Here is a 16,876-nt window from a genome sequence, read left to right on the forward strand (position 1 = left end):
TGTTTATGTTTGGCATAAGACTGAAAGGATGCTTTGCCAACACTTAATATCCTATCAAAGATGATTTCCTATTTAACAGATGTCATGTGAACATTTAACAGCCATGTTTCTGCAGGAATGTTGCACGACATCATAAAACAACACAGGTAAATAATGTTATCATTTTTTGACATGATGTTTAATACATTTTCTGGTAATAAGTTTGAACAGCATAATATTCACAAAAAACTTGACTCTTCAGCATACAGTACCAAAGACAACCTGATTTTAAAGCCACCTGTTATCTTCTTTGCCATTTTTGTTTTCCCCCATCTAAAAATAAAGAAAAAAGAAATCTGGACATTAATGATCAAAATCTCATTTTTGTCTGATGTTGCATTCAATAGAAAGTGCATTGGTTTCAAAGCTCCTCATATATCAGAAATGCGTTCCTAATGCCTATGCACTCGATGACCTTACAAGCACACCCATACAAAGAAAACCTGTAAGTCAAATATCACTTTGCCCTCATGTAATTTTCAGCTCAGTCGAAAGTCCTGGATTATGTAGTGCCACCATTTTATTTGCCATGAATTCAATTTATAGTATAAAGTGATTACAGCTGGCAGGGCAATGCATCATTCCAAGAAAGCGCTCAATCCTTATTTAATGTTTTCCTTATATTTTATATCACATCAACAAGACTACGGGAAATTATTCCTGACAATAACTCACAGTTTAATGATCACGGTATGAGCATAGAGTAGTGTATTTTTAACAATGGCTAAATCTGAGTTATTGATGTGCAATGTGTCTTGATGATAAATTGCTCTGTTGCTCCATCTAGAAATTATAGTAGATACACTCTTCAAACATCCATCTGAATGTTATAATTATGCATGCAAACATAAGGGTGTATCAACAAACCAAAACAGAAATGAATAGACTAAATTATACACTAATATATTATCGGTTGGGCAGCTTTCAAACTCACTGCTCCTATATAACATCACAAGTACCGATTAATTAACAAAACAGAAAACAACTTAAATCCAAGGATATCTGTCCAAATGTCATAGGTTGATGCCACAACCACTGACCCAGACTTACATTTCTCAAAGGCTGAGGCTGTTGAGGCTATTGCGCACTCTCTGTGACCTTCACATGAACAGTATATATAGTAATGTTCTAAGCCTTGGCAGTGGGTCCAAGAATCAAGTAGTCGTCGACTACTGCCATACAAGTGGGTCTGGACCTTTAGGTGAAGTAGCAAGTGTGGTTTGGGCAAAGGGAGATCAAGGTTCAATCTAAACATATACTCACAATTTTCTGAAATAAGTGCTGCCCATGTCATAACTTCCTCTCATTCTAATAATGGCCCAGATCTGTGACTTGGAGTGATTAATTAACTGCCACAAGTTGGCCACAGGTAATAATGTCAAAATAAGAAAGAAAGCAAATGCGTTCATCACACACTTATATGTCCAAATGAAATTGTGCAACTAATGAAACACATTTAAATGAATACAACCACAAATAACATAAAACTATTCACAGTATTGAATCAACACTCCTGTTTATAAAAGAAGTAATTCAAGCTAAGAATAATGCTCTGTAGGTATAATGTGTCATTTTAAGTCTGGTGTTGAGGTAAGTTATTTTTGTCATGTATTATGTTACTTGCCTGATAGGTAATAGAATGAAGATGGCAGATAACAGAAGGGAGGCCCTGTTGTGAAAAATGTGCCCTCTGGTGCCCATGGGGAGAAGGGACAAACAGAGGAACTGGGAAGTAGGGAATCTGCCAGAACCAATAGTCAGCAGTACATCAAGAAACACTATGTCTGAACATTTTGTCAGATGCAGTCTGTAGACTAAGCCTGTTCATTAACACGCACTATGAGCAGAGTAACATGTAAAGTTGATTGCAATTAATTTCACATCTGTCACAGTTAATTACATAGACCATAAATAGCAAATAGTTTTGGCAGGCCAAACTCTCTTTTGTAAGGGTTAAACCATTCAGAAGTGCTGACTGATTACGCCAGAAGCAAATAGGATGCAACATAAAGCAAGGAGACAATGCATGAATTAATTGTTACCCCTGAAGCTATTCATTCTGGTGCATAAAGTTCTGGCCCAGAAACTATGTTCCCGGTTCATTTCTACTTTCATCTTAAAGGCATATTCCTTGCTTACAAATGGTATTCTCTACTAGCAGAAGATAGAATGTAAGTCTTGGATTTGTTATCACATCAACAGGTAGGAAAGATTTCAATATGACAAAACAATTTGGAGCTGACAACTTTGATTTAATTTTACCTGCACCTTCTTGTTGTATTGCATGAACCAAACAAAATAAAGCCTCTTCCAAAATTGAGTCATAAAGTCAGATGTGTACTTTCACACTACCAACCCCATCAGAAACCACAGGGCGCCACTGCCAGCTGGAGGACAGTCATGCTTCACACTTCCTCTGCTGAGTGTCCCAGGCAAGGGGGTGAGGAGCTGCCACCCTGTGGCCAGATGACAACCGCCCTGCTGACTCCATCCAGATCTGCGCTGGTGGCATTTGGGACAGTATACTGTAGTATAGTAGTAGTACTGTAGTAGTGTACTGTCTCCCAGGTAGAAAAAAGTATGTTGGTACCTGCTTTTTTTGGCCACAGGGTTCATTCATCTTTAATTATTTTCCCTCTGTTGCTGGGTGGGTTGCAATGTGTGAGGGAGGTTTTCTGCTGGAGTCACGAAGGAGCATTCAGCAAAGTCAGTCATGCTATAAAGATTGCACTCATACTGTGCTATTGTTCAACAAATCTGCATCTTTCCACAGCAGACAAATATTTCCAATCGAGCAGAAAAATAAAGTTAATAAATAAGTGCTGTTTATGTTTCAATTAAGGATCATGTCATTTGCAAGATGAACAGTCTTAATCAGCGAGTAGAAAATATTGACTTGTTTCCTTTCATGGTAGCATTACTTTGTGTAAAAGTCTCCAATTTGTGCCATCAGTGCTTTTCTCCAAGCAAACTAGTTTTGTAACATTAGAGATACACCACAACTTATGAATGTGCGTGTGTGTGCATTTGTGTGCATGTGTGTGCTTAAAAACAAGGAATAAAAAAATGGAACATATGTGCCCCTCATAGATACTGCTTGTGATTTAAAGGCTTTCATTTAATGTTCCGAAGAAAACTGCATTTGACTCATTTAGCTGTCATCACTTGAGCCCAGTAAGACCAAGTTGTCAAATAAAAGTCCACTTATACAGTTTTACGCTGTGTACAGTCATGTAGCTTACAGAAACTGGTGAAATTATTACTATGTAAATCACATAAGAGTATTGTGGATCAGACCTTTTCCCCACTGAGAAGCCTGTGTATCCCATCTTATGTTTCTGCTATCATGTTGTGTTAATCACTCCCTCAGTCACTCAAATCAAGGATTTTACCACCTTTTAGCTGAAGCTTCAAAGCTTTGCAGCAAGGGATACAGAAATAAGCTAGATTTAAATTATGCAAAGCAATGGCTTCAAACATCTTCAGCATCTGGAGACAGCTGAATGAAGTTTTACCTACCGAAAAAGGACACTTAATCAGAGCACAGTTAAAAAAAATACATAGCTATTATCCAGAAAATGTGAGAAAGTATTGCTTTCTTAATGCACTGGGTAATATTAAACATAAATTAATGTACATGTTGTAAAGAAAGTATATGCTTAAATGTAATACAATTAGAATTTTATATCTTTAAATATTGATTCAAATCCTAATTCACAATCTAGTTTTTTTTCCAAGATTTGTTTTTTTAGGGGGTAGGACAAATATTGATTACCCATGTCAACTATGGAGTTTGACAGACTATCCTATTATAATGGGGCAGTACTGAATTGTTACTGTCACTTTTAGATTCAATATACATTTTTTATATTTGTTAGATTCAGGTTTTGTTTCTTTCATTTTGGGATCATGCTGTACAGATCACGTCTGGCCAAGCTGGAGTACACAGTAATGGGTACCTTAAGGGAAATTGCCTGACAAATGCTAGTTTACTTGTGGTACACACAAAGAAAACACACTGCGATTTGTTGTGTACTAAATATTTTACCAATAGCCCCAACCTTGCCTCACATTATGTGTCAAGTATTGCAAGGAAGTAGAGTCAAGATACATTAAATCTGTCAACCTTTACAAAATATCAAGTTCAGGTTTTTCATTTTGCAAGTATTGACTATACTCGTGTAACAGGGTGATTCCACAGGAGTGCAATACAAAACAGTAAGACTGGTATGGTAACTTTTTACCTTTATTAATCAGCTGCTGTGTCGCTGAAGGTATTGCTTCTCCACAAATATTTTTAAGACAAATATCCAGACCGACAGAAGTGGAAACAGCACACAGGGCAGACAACACCTTTTAAAATGCTGATTTATTTTTCCCTCCAGGATGAAATGATCACATAGATGCACGGACTATCAAACAATCAACTCAGAAGCATTTCAGATAGGCTTATTTAAATACACATTCACTCTGGCATTAAACATCTTTATACTACAGATTTGACAAAATGAAAAATATAAAACCGGTATTTAGAATAAAAAAGAGAACAATACCAACCACTCATATTAAAGTGTTTAAAGTTTGCTGTAAGTTGTTCAGATGTGTTCATTGAGTAAATGTGTGGAACAGTAGTGTTTTCCCAGAGAAAATAATTTGCACAGAACTGTTCTTTATAAACTCAATAATGTGATTAATGAAGTCCAAATGATAGTGTGGACATCAAGCATGTCTTAAGTGAATGGTTCAGATATGAATGGATGGTATTATTAGTTATCCATTAATTATATGTTCAGGTTTGTGTCTCTTTGCCTTCATTGTGTTATGAAAGCGGAACAGCACTCCAGCGCAATGACTGAAGTCTGAAATAAGCTCTTGCCATGGTAACAGCAGTGCTTGACCTAGGCTGCCTTATTTCCCATCTAAAAATATTAAAGTGTAAATAGCTTTCCAGTTTATTGATCCCCCCCCCCAAACCCCCCCACCTTTTAAATATGATTTTAACTTTGCAATCACTCTAAGTGGTTGTGGGTTTTGCTGCTCTCCTATTGAGGTCTAAATACATACAGGTCAGATTCCACGGTAATTATCCAGGACTCCAGGCAACATTGTCGCCGACGTCTTCAGCTCATCTTCATTTTACGTTTTAAATGACATGTCAAATGCATATCAAGGTAATGTTAAAACATATCAATTATAAAATATTGAAAATGATTAAAAGAAAATATTACATTAGACTCTGAAGGTCTTCCAAGATATGAAACTGATAGATAAAAGACTGGTCTACTAGAAGTTTAAATGTAAAAGGTTAGATAAATAATAGGATGTTGTTATATGATTGGGGTCTTTCTCTGATGGTTTGATCTTCAACCACTTAGCTATAGAGCACACTGAGATCACAGAGGCATATACGAATGTTTCATCTGACTTCCTCGAAAAATGATTAGCCTACAACTCCATGTTGCTAATTTAACATATTATTCAATGACATCAAACCAAAGAGACAATTTAGAGTGGATTTTCTACATAAAATGCATTTTGAAAGGACAAAGGCTATTTCTACAATTCTTCAGTTTTAATCATAATTACAAAAAGAATCTTGAGCATTAGAATTTGGGCAAAATACAGTTGTGTGGATCATACTATAGAAATGCATCCACTGGAGATATTATTACACTGTACAGCTTAAATTGATTATTTACAATAAACACAAACTCCATCACAAATACAAACCTTTCTAACAATACCATAAAAAAATGTACTAACTCACCGTGATTTAAAATGTAAGGAGTGAAAATTGTATACTGAAGTAATAATCACCTGTACTACTGGCTAAAAAGACACAGACAATAAACATACAATTTCCTGAAAAAGGGTTAAACCTCCCTAACAACAAAGGCTTAAGAGTCTGTGGCTTTGTAAATAGAAGTGTACCAACATTTATACATTAAAACCCCTCATTTTATTCATTGGTCCATTTTAATGTTTCATCCATCTAGAAAAATAAAATCTTTCAAAAGCATTTATCTTTGGTCTGATACTGTACTTGGGGTATATTTAAACAACTAAAGACTTAAGAAGAAAAGCCTGTCTTTATATTGCCAGAGGTTTTTCACTGCTGTTTATCATACCTGACTGATCTGTGCCCTGAGTTCAATTTATTTTTTTTGATTTGCTGATAAACAGAAATCGTAATTTCACTGGTACCCCTTTGCCAGCTGTTCAGTTCATATTAGGATTGTAGCCAGAAGCAAAGTTTCAAATGGGTCTTCAGACCTTAGGCTTAGCACCTCGAAGTCCAGTAACTCTGTGCAGTGATGTATCCCTTGGCAAAGTCAAATGTAATACTGCTATTTAAACTTCACAAAGAAAGGCCTAATGCTAATGAGCATTTCCTGTAAATGTTAATCCTATTAACACGGGAAATTGCCTTCCTGCAGTGCTTCATGAAATTTTAAGAATGAGTCCTTGTTCAAATAAATGAAAAAAATATATATTAAAAAAATACAGAGGGAAGGACGTGTGCGGGAGGGGGATGCAGGGCCCTGAAAAACTGAGCGTTTTGATTCAACACATGTGGCTTCAACTCAAAGTACAGTACCTGTAATTGTTCTTGTCATTATTCACATCCTGGTATTTTCTTAACTGTATATGTCCACTGCAATAACTTCTGAGATGTCTGCTAGCTTTTCTTCATAGTGTGTATTCTGGATTTTCATGACATCTCTGATGTCTCTTGCAGCTACAAAAACAAACAGACTAAAAGCACTTTCTCCGCATCAGGGTTCGTTTTTTCTATAGTACCTGCAAGTAATGTGAGACAGACAGCTTTTTCAAAGATGCACCCCCTGCACCAATGCAAGAGAGGTGATTGCATTTTCAACTCAGCCAAAACAAATTGCTTTAGTATGGAAGCAGCATGTGAGCATTTAAAATAAATGTTTGAGGCACATGACCTAAAATGTTGTATCAAAATGTCAAACCCAGCACACTGGCATATGTTTACATCAAATAAAAAAGGTACAAATACAAATATTCAGTCATTTTAAAATAATTATTTTTCTTCCACTATTCGTTAATTCGAAGGTCAGAGCTTGAAAATAGCGTGTAATTTATTCATCCTTAAACCGTCAGGCCATGTTACAATAGTTTTGTAAATACAGTATTGAAAAGGGTTTACCCAACGGCTGTGGAAATTAAATTAGTGAAAGGAATAAATTAGTTTCTTAACGCTATTCAGTCCTTCCATATTAAAAAGTATTCATTATTTATTCCAAATATTTTACAACACTAAGAACAGCTGATGACACTTTAGGAAACAAAGGACAGCACTGCGGGTCCTGATTTGCACACTAATATTAAATAATTAGAGGGACTGCTAACTCATTAAGAAGAACAAAAATGAATCACTGAAAGGCTGGTGATACTGTTCCTTTGAGGCATTCTCTGCTAAAACAACAAAGCATATTGGGAGGCGACATGTGATGGGTATCCCAATCAACCTCATTCATTATACTGTGTGCAGGAGCAGATGTGATATGGTCAGACTTTACAATAAATGGGCACCGATTCTTAATTAATCAATGTATGAATACCACAGGAATAGCACACAAATACCGTACACACTTAATCTGAGCTTGGCTGTTAATGTATAACAAGGTGAGGGTCAGGGTTAGGGAGGGGGTTACAGACTGGGTTTGAAGTTAAGACTTATACATGCGATCAGCAGGGATCCATGTTATTCCTGTGGGATTTATACAATAATTAATGAAGAATTGGTACCCATTTTTGTAAAAGTAACACATCATAATAAGGTGGTGTGATTCCTCATGAATGAATATATGAATACCACAGGATTTCAACATCAATACCTCATGAACCTCATCTGAGTTCTGATAGTGAGCACATGAACCCTAACCCTAACCCTTACCCTAACCCTAAAATCGAACCCTAACTCTGTTATACATGTGATTAACATCAGAACCCAGATGATGTTCATCAGGTATTGATGTGTTAATCCTGTGGTATTCATATATTAATTCATAGACAATAACTCCACCTTATTTTAAAGTGTGATCATTGTAAAGTGTTACCAATAATATTAACTGCCTGTTTTGAAAGAATGAACTAAACATATCATTATTCCATTTTATTACTTTCTTAAATTATCCAGTGACAAGATTAGTATAATTCACAACAAGTGATTTGCAACAAGTGATAGTCATTGCTATTTTGTCAATTTCTATTAGTTTGATAGTCTAGAGTGTGATGAGTTATGAGTGTGATGCAATGCGCATGGATGCCAGTTGTTTTTATATGGCATTTTGCTTTTACAAAATATTGCATCCAGGAGATCAATTTAAAACAATTTATACGTATACTACTGGGAGACATTATGGTGGCTCTGAATGCTCTCCAAATGTCCCTTCTGCTCTTGCCTGAAATTTTCAATTTATGAGTGCAAAACGTCTGACTAATTAGAACAATTTGTTCTTGTTTTAGTCACCTGAGGCTTCTGAGAAATTGTAGGTGCCTCGAAAAGACTTAAGTATTGCTTCCACGATACCATCCATTCATGTCTAAATGGATACCAGTGCTGTGGATGAAACACATAATGATTTTGATCCCCAGCACAGAACCATCAGCAATAGCTTGTCACCACCTTCAGTGCAGCGCAGCAGGGCCTAGTTTGAGAGGGCTGAGAGCACTTACAATATAATCCTGAACCAATTCTCAGAGTTTCCTGAAAGTTGAAATATTGTGAAAGAGTGGCTTGTGATTTTATTTTTGTAAGCTTATAATATCATTGCAGGGTCTTTCTTCTTCTTTAATTGTCTGTGGCGCTATTCACTTATGACCATCAGTCAATGTCTCCCAGGGTCTTCAGCTATAACATAATAAATGAGCAGGTTTAGTCTTGAGATTTAGTCTGACAAAAACCAGATCAACATTTGATGTATTACCTACCCTAAATCTAATTGGATCATTTCTCAGAATGTTTATATAAAAAGTCTGCCCTTAATGACATATTCTTGCATATGAATGGAGATAAAGGGTTTTTTGTGTGTTGTTGTTTTTTTGCATTAAAAGAAACAGCAAATCATTTTTGGGTGCCAGGAAAATATTTGTATAAAATCTGTTCAAGAATACAAATCGTTTTAATTATTCTTCTAAAGAGCACCTTCTTGTTTTGAGGGATTCAGTTGCGCTAATGACGGATAGGTTTGTCACCGTCAGACGATTAATTGGCAAAGATTAAAATGGTATAAAATACATTCTCCTCTAAAAAAATGTAAGTCAGTGTCTGAACTGCAGTGTTTGGCAGGGAAATTAAATTTTGAAGCTTCACTGGTCTATAGCAGGAAACGTTTTTTCTCTAGCACATCATTAATACTTTAAATTCCCTAGGCGAGAGTTCTGACGTATCCTGGTCTTCCCAAGAGTGTCAAGCACGCATGCACTGGTTTCAGCCTTTAGTGATACTCTGTGATAGTAAATTTCTTTGACTGGATCACAGTGCTTGTTCTGGATGTATATGGACACTTGGATGGTAGGTCTATGTGTGACATGTTCCTTCTGCATAAAAATGTGGACAAGCATTGACTGTTTTTGGTACAGTAACACCAATTTAATATGGAGCCAATATGCAACATTTAATTATTAAAATGCAAGTATAAGTACTTTGAAGATGTTTTGGTGGATTTAGTGGATTTCTTCAGTTGGATTTCTGTTTTATAAAGTGATTTTTTTAATTTACACATTCCTGTTTTATGCTCATAGGTAATGCTGTGACAGCATGGGCACCGTAAGACGTCTGAAACATTGTGGTTTCAAGATATGTTTTCCTCCTCATTGCGCTCCATGCAAATCAGTGTTTTGTCTTTTCACTTTTATTTGTTTTCTTATGTTGTTAGTCCACGACAAGAGCTTATTTTCACAGCATCTTGTGAAAGTGAAAAAATTTGCCAGTGGGTACTAAATTGTCTTTTAACTTGGAATCCCTGTTGAGTTTAATTAAAACGTAGGTCCTGATTCCCTGGTATACTCTCTCTCTTAGTTTCTGCTTTAGACTTGAGGTGTTTGTTTCATTGGATAGATGCAAATAGTATATCTGAACAGCGACAGATTTCTCTTTTATCTTGGGAGGTCTTAAGGGTTGGTGGTAGGTTTCTGTTGTTCTGCGCTCTAAGCAAAACTCTTTTGATTTATTGTGCACAGGCTTTTCTTTATAAATGTATCTGTTAGTATGTAGTTTGTTTTTAACGAACTACACATTGTTATAGTTACTGGTAAGTCTGTTCTCTTATTTGAAATTCTAAAACCGAAAGCTCCAAGAGTTTCTTCACTTTTGATAGTGCTGTTTCTATAGAGTCATATTTTCTCATTTATTTTCGAATATCTCCAGGCCTGATGCTGGATGTGTGTTTGTGTCTGTGTGTTTAACAGCTTTTATTTTAATGGCATTCATTTTAATTTAGAGGGTTTTATTTTCACACTGTGATGTATCATTTAAATATGTGTGCATCATGAATGACTTATCACTTCATAGCGATATCTCTTTCATTCTGTTCCTGCGATGCCAGTCAACTATTAGAGGCTTGTTACTTTTTGATGTTGACAAGTTGGCTCATCAAAATTGAAGAACAATTTGATGAAGTGAATAGGAGTGAATGGGGGAATGGACAGGGTTGATATAAATGATTAATTCGAACAATATGTTCAAGCTTCTAATTTACTTTGCATATTGATATAATATAACAATGTTTGCAATATTATAGATTAATGCACTATTCTATTCTATTCCAGTAACACATTTTTCCACATTGTAATTGTTTTGCAGAAAATATTAATCATTGTGGCTATTTAGTATGTAATTTCCAGGGCAGAGTGGTATAAAAGCAAAGAGTTCATATAAATCTCTACCTACCTACAATCTTCCTTTTGATCCACCTCTTGATTGTATTAGTGCAATGTGAAGGGCGTCATCTTGTCGTCCTTTTCCTGAAACAAACAAAAATGAAAGAAAATACTGATTGAACGAACTACAATTTATTCATCAAAACAGCATTCACAGCAATTCAGTAAATCGTGATTTCCCCAGATAGTCTTCAAAGATTGTTTCTTGAATGTAAATTCAGACATTCATGAATTTTGATAATGAAACCAAACATTAGGCAGCCAAGCCATAAATGTTTCAGCTACCTGTAGATAAAATGAATAGTGTCATGTCCACTTGAGCCTTGCCAATTTACCCCTATGATAGTTTTCTTCCAGGCACATTTCCTGTCAGTTTATTCATCTTTAGTAACTAGCTGTGTTTTCCCAAAATGAAGTTCCGCTGATATAGCACACTAACAGGTTCATAAGCACACCCTGGTACATCCAGTTGGGGAACAGATTCATAGGTGACTGTATGGCCTAATATAGAGAAATCCATAAATAGTTGAATATACCCCATGAATATATTTGAATTATAATGCAAATACATTATAATGTGTGGAGTTAATGCTTTTCTTTTCATTTCGAACACATTTCTTTCTGTCAAAAGACGTTTCTGATTCTTCCTTGTTTACCACTCTTCACACATTCATTGGGATTATGAAATCAGTTCCTTCAAAATCAGCATTCAATTTACCTATATAATCAATTGTAAATGTCTTATAATTGTAGCATTAAAATGTGATATAATACTATTATTTTAATAAAATGTTCCTTTCATGATATAATTTCTTGAAGTAACATTTGTTTACAGGCTTGTTATGTTATGCATATACAATTATTGTAATAACTTATTTTGCATGGGATTTAAACAGCTATAGTATTCTGTAATTCTGCTTTACTGCCATTACCATTTTCCTTACTTGCATTAATATCCATTGTCATTCCTGAAGAATTTCCCAATCTGAAGCATGGCTTAGAATGATTTACAGACATGTTAATGCTACACTAAGGGTGTTGCACAGGTTAGTGGTTAGGGTTCTGTACCCAATTACTAGGGTTTGTGGCTTGAAGTCCCTAGTGTGTCAGAAGTATCCTTGGGCAAGGTACATTAAACTCAATGTTGCAATCAACCCACCTGTGTTAATGGCTACTGGCTTTGGCTAGAGGATTAATCTGCCATGGACAAGCATCCCATCCAGAGGGAGTCTTGCGCTTTTAGTGTTTAATGCTACAGAAACCAGGATAAGCTCTGGCCCAATAAGTCACTTGATTTTCCAAAGTACTTTAACCCAGCCAACAGCTACACTTCCAGATAGCACCATAGCACAGCTGAGCTGATGTCACAGACCTTAATCTCTAGCACTGACTCAAAAGAGATTCCTATTCCTGATACAAAGCTATTCGGTGCTGCGGAGACATTCATACTGTCAATAAGGAAAACTGACAATGCATGAACAGTGTGCTTCATATATACCTTGACAAACAGTAAAGAAAAAATATATATTTCTGAGCAAAAGTCATGAAGCATAATTTAATTAAACAGACAGTCCATGAAAGCGGCCAGTGCAGCACATTAACCTTTTAAAATATTTGTGTTGAAGGAAGAGGGAGCTTTGTATCAGAAATATGAATTGCTTGTGAGATCAAGGCCCATGACGTCAACAGATCAGTGTAATGGACGAATCTATTAGTGTAGCTGAATCACAGAATCATTTGCACATGTATAAATATTACAAATGGCACTCGCTATTGAAAAATGTTACAGCACACCATAATGAAAATGTTGCAGAGGTGATAGGAATATAAAAACAAATGAGGATTTTAAGATTAAAGTGATTATATCTAAACATTTTAGAAGAGAACCTTAAAGACCTTTAATTTTTCACCTTGAATGAGTTTTTCTTCCTGCTATTCAATGAAACATTGCAAAGGGGAACAAAAAAATATTGACAGACTTCCTGTAAATGTATGTTTCCTTTGAATTGGTAATATTTGTGTTTTCCAGGGTCATGTGGTTTTGTGTCTAATGACTTCAATATTAAAGGCAGATATTATACAAAAAAATAATAATCTGACAGCAGGCAAGTGAATGTGAAGAAGTTTATTAAGGCTTCTTGAATCCCTGTCAATCAATTGCTCAGGGTTCAGGTAAAGTTCAAGATTTTCAGCTTCCAAAAGATACCAATGTTATATTCATAAATATTACATAGACACATAGACGTGTGCCTTCTTTACAGTGCTCCTTGAATTCTGGCATGCAAGATCACTTAAATAAATATTATAATAATTAAGATTGCTGTTTTAATTTAAGTTGACAAAATGTTAATTTGAATCGTTAGAATATTAAGCTCGTTACGAAAAATTCCTTGCCTTAAAAGAATTGCAGAACCATTCATTTCTGTCTCTCATGTTGGCCTCCTATCTTGTAGAGTATATTTTCTGTTACCTTGCCCTACAGCTAAGCCGGAAAATGCTGCAGGGAGAAACTACGTTTTAACTGTCCCACTTTTTGTCTTGTTGTTTGCAGTGGCTATTTTAGCCATTGACACACAAAGCACATTGCATGTGACGGGTGTGGAATTGAAGAAAGCAAATCCCTAAAATAAAATATACCAACTTAAATCATAACAAATATATACATTTACAAAAAAAATCTTAAAATGATGCCTTTTACACAAACACAGGAAGAGAGTTAATCTATTCTGTCCCTTAAACAGAATAGTCCCTAAAACCTACTTTAGAATCTTCTTTTAGCTTCCTGCCTCTTCCAAATCTTTTGGCCTATCTTGACACTGCAGTTGTGCACTGACCTGACTAATGAAGAGAAATATTACCAAGAAGGAAACAAAGGAATGTCAACTGGAAGACAGGTATGATTCGTACTGTCAAGACCCTGCATCCTGCCAGCAAAAACAGACAATGCTGTGATACAAAATGAAAGGCAAATTCAGCACAGCAATTGGGTTATCAGTTGGCCACAGTCAACAAAACACAGAGCCACAAATCCTATACACTCATAACACTTAGATGCTGTAGATTTCATTTGGGAATGGATTCCCAACCATACAAAATGTGCTTGCAAAATATCATTCAGTGTCTGAATTTAATAAAGGTTATAAAAAACCAAGCAACATTCCTATAAGAACAAAAGAGAGAAAGAAAGTTTACAAATGAGAGGAGGCCATTCGACCCATCGTGCTCGTTTGGTGTCCATTAATAACTGAGTGATCCAAGGATCCTATCCAGTCTATTTTTAAATGTTCCCAAATTTTCAGCATCTACCACATTGCTAGGGAGTTTGTTCCAGATTGTGACAACTCTCTGTGTGAAGAAGTGTCTCCTGTTTTCTGTCTTGAATGCCTTGAAGCCCAATTTCCATTTGTGTCCCCGGGTGCGTGTGTCCCTGCTGATCTGGAAAAGCTCCTCTGGTTTGATGTAGTCGATGCTTTCATTATTTTGAAGACTTGGATCAAGTCCCCACGTAGTCTCCTCTGTTCCAGGGTGAAAAGGTTCAGTTCCCTCAGTCTCTCAGTAGGACATTCCCTTCAGACCTGGAATAAGTCTGGTTGCTCTCCTCTGAACTGCCTCTAGAGCAGCGATATCTTTCTTGAAGTATGGAGCCCAGAGCTGTACACAGTATCCAGATGAGGTCTAACTAGTGCATTGTACAGTCTGAACATTACTGCCCTTGTTCTCAATTCTACACTTTTGACAATATACCCTAACATCCTGTTTGCCTTTTTTATTGCTTCTCCACACTGTTTGGATGGAGAAAGTGAGGAGTCCATGTTGACTCCTAGGTCTTTCTCATGCGTTACTTCATCTAGTTCTATTCCTCCCATAATGTAATTATAGTGGACATTTTTGTTACCTGCATGTATTATCTTGCACTTTTCCACATTGAATATCATCTGCCAGGTGTCGGCCCACAACTGAATATTATCTAAGTCCCTTTGAATAGCCTGTGCTGCCGAGATTGTATCTGCTGAGCGACCTATTTTAGTATCATCTGCAAATTTGACAAGTTTGCTAACTATCCCAGAGTCCAGATCATTAATATAGATTAGAAAAAGCAAAGGCCCTAGTACCGATCCCTGTGGAACTCCACTAACAACCTCACTCCAGTTAGAAGCGACTCCTCTAATCGACACCCTCTGTTTCTTATACATCAACCAGTTCATAATCCATCTACTTACATTACCCCGAATGCCTACAGCTTCCAATTTGAGAATCAGTATTTGGTGTGGAACCTTATCAAAAGCTTTTTGAAAATCTAAGTATATCATATCATATGCTTTCACATGATCTATAGCTGCAGTTGCATGTTCAAAAAACTCTAATAAATTAGTAAGACATGATCTGCCTCATCTAAACCCATGTTGACTATCTCCAAGAATATGGTTTTCATTAAGATTCTCCCCTATTTTCTGTCTAATAATTTTCTCCAACACTTTACAGATGATGCAGGTGAGACTGATTGGTCTGTAAGTTTTGTCCCCTTTCTTGTGGATTGGATGACATTTGCTGTCTTCCAGTCAGTTGGCACATCCCCTGTTCTAAGCGTCTTTTGGAATATTTGAGTTAGCGGCCTATAAATCATTTCCCTCATTTCTTTACGTACTGTTGGAAATATGCCATCTGGCCCAGGTGATCTGTTTGTTTTAATTCTGCTCGTCCCTTTAGTACCGCCTCCTCATTTATCCTGATCTCTCTTAGGATTAGGCTGGACTGGTTGTCAACCTGTGGCATGTCGTCTGTTTTTTCTTTTGTAAAGACCTCTGTGAAATACTCATTTAGAACATTTGCCACATCTTGTTCATTTTCCAAGATACTTCCATTATTGCCCTTTATCTGTTTCACATCCTCCTTTATTGACCTCTTGCTGTTGTAGTATTGAAAAAAACTCTTTGCAACAAGAGCTGTTTCTTTCTATTTCTATCATTGCTTTCCTGATCCCTTAAGATTTTTAACATCTCTTTGCAGCTCAACATATTCTTTGTATTTTGTTTTGTCTCTATTCCTTTTGTATGCGCTATACAATATTTTCTTTCTCTTGATATTTTTTTGCATACTTCTATTAAACCATTTTGGCCAATTTTTTTTGGTCCTCAAGTTTTCATACAAATTTCTCAAATTTCTCTATGATCACATTATAGTTTCCTGAATTGTAATTACCGTGCTACGAATATGATTTTTAGGATTTAATTTATACATACCTGTATATATTACTAGTCTTATTTGCAAAAAATATTTAGGAAGATGAGAGTGGAAATATTCAGTTGTGTTTTAGGAAGATTAGTAACTTGGAAGCAAATTGTTTGGATATTAGTGAAATCCCAGACAGAGTGTTTTATTTAAGTATGCACAATTATGCTGGTAAATCTTTATAATATTAACTTTTATTAATACAACTTTGGGCTATGTCAATAAGCCTACTGCAAGGTACCTTAGGTTTGTATGAAATTATTTAATAATCTACCAAGAGACATTTGGCTGCCAAAAATAATTACCTGCTAGCAGAAAATAATGAAAGTTTGTCTTTATGCAGCATTAGAGAACAAAGGGCACAGGGGATTACATTTACTTCTGCATCAACTCAAAGCAAATGGATATTCCACCTAGCTTTAGCTGATAAAAGTAATACATGCTAGTGGGTATTAATAAGAAATTAGTGAGTTGTACAGGCATTTTAGATATGTTCGTGTCTGTTTTTGAGGGGGTCAAAGCTGATAATGTGAGCTCATCATTTTTAATTTGCTGATATATAATTGTTAGCCTTGCAGCTTAGCTTTACTAGATTATTGATTTTTTTTTTGCATTTTAAACTGAAGTAATTATATTTCTGCAAATAATATCAATCATCATCATCATAACAATATCACCAGTAACAACTATTATT

At 35.8% G+C, this 16,876-nt stretch overlaps 1 long non-coding RNA gene across 1 annotated transcript in view; it reads right to left on the minus strand.

Moving 5' to 3' along the window:
• Window positions 1-8,170: 8,170 nt before the first annotated feature.
• Window positions 8,171-16,876, minus strand: part of LOC136767019 (uncharacterized) — a 55,609-nt gene continuing 46,903 nt past the window's right edge. Inside the window, exons 2-3 of the long non-coding RNA XR_010821802.1 lie at window positions 10,964-11,037; window positions 8,171-8,923 (exon numbers count right to left, since the gene is read on the minus strand). This is a non-coding gene — a long non-coding RNA (uncharacterized LOC136767019). The remainder of the gene's footprint in view (window positions 8,924-10,963; window positions 11,038-16,876) is intronic.

The sequence above is a fragment of the Amia ocellicauda genome, chromosome 13 (assembly GCF_036373705.1).
Source record: "Amia ocellicauda isolate fAmiCal2 chromosome 13, fAmiCal2.hap1, whole genome shotgun sequence".
Lineage (NCBI taxonomy): Eukaryota > Metazoa > Chordata > Actinopteri > Amiiformes > Amiidae > Amia > Amia ocellicauda.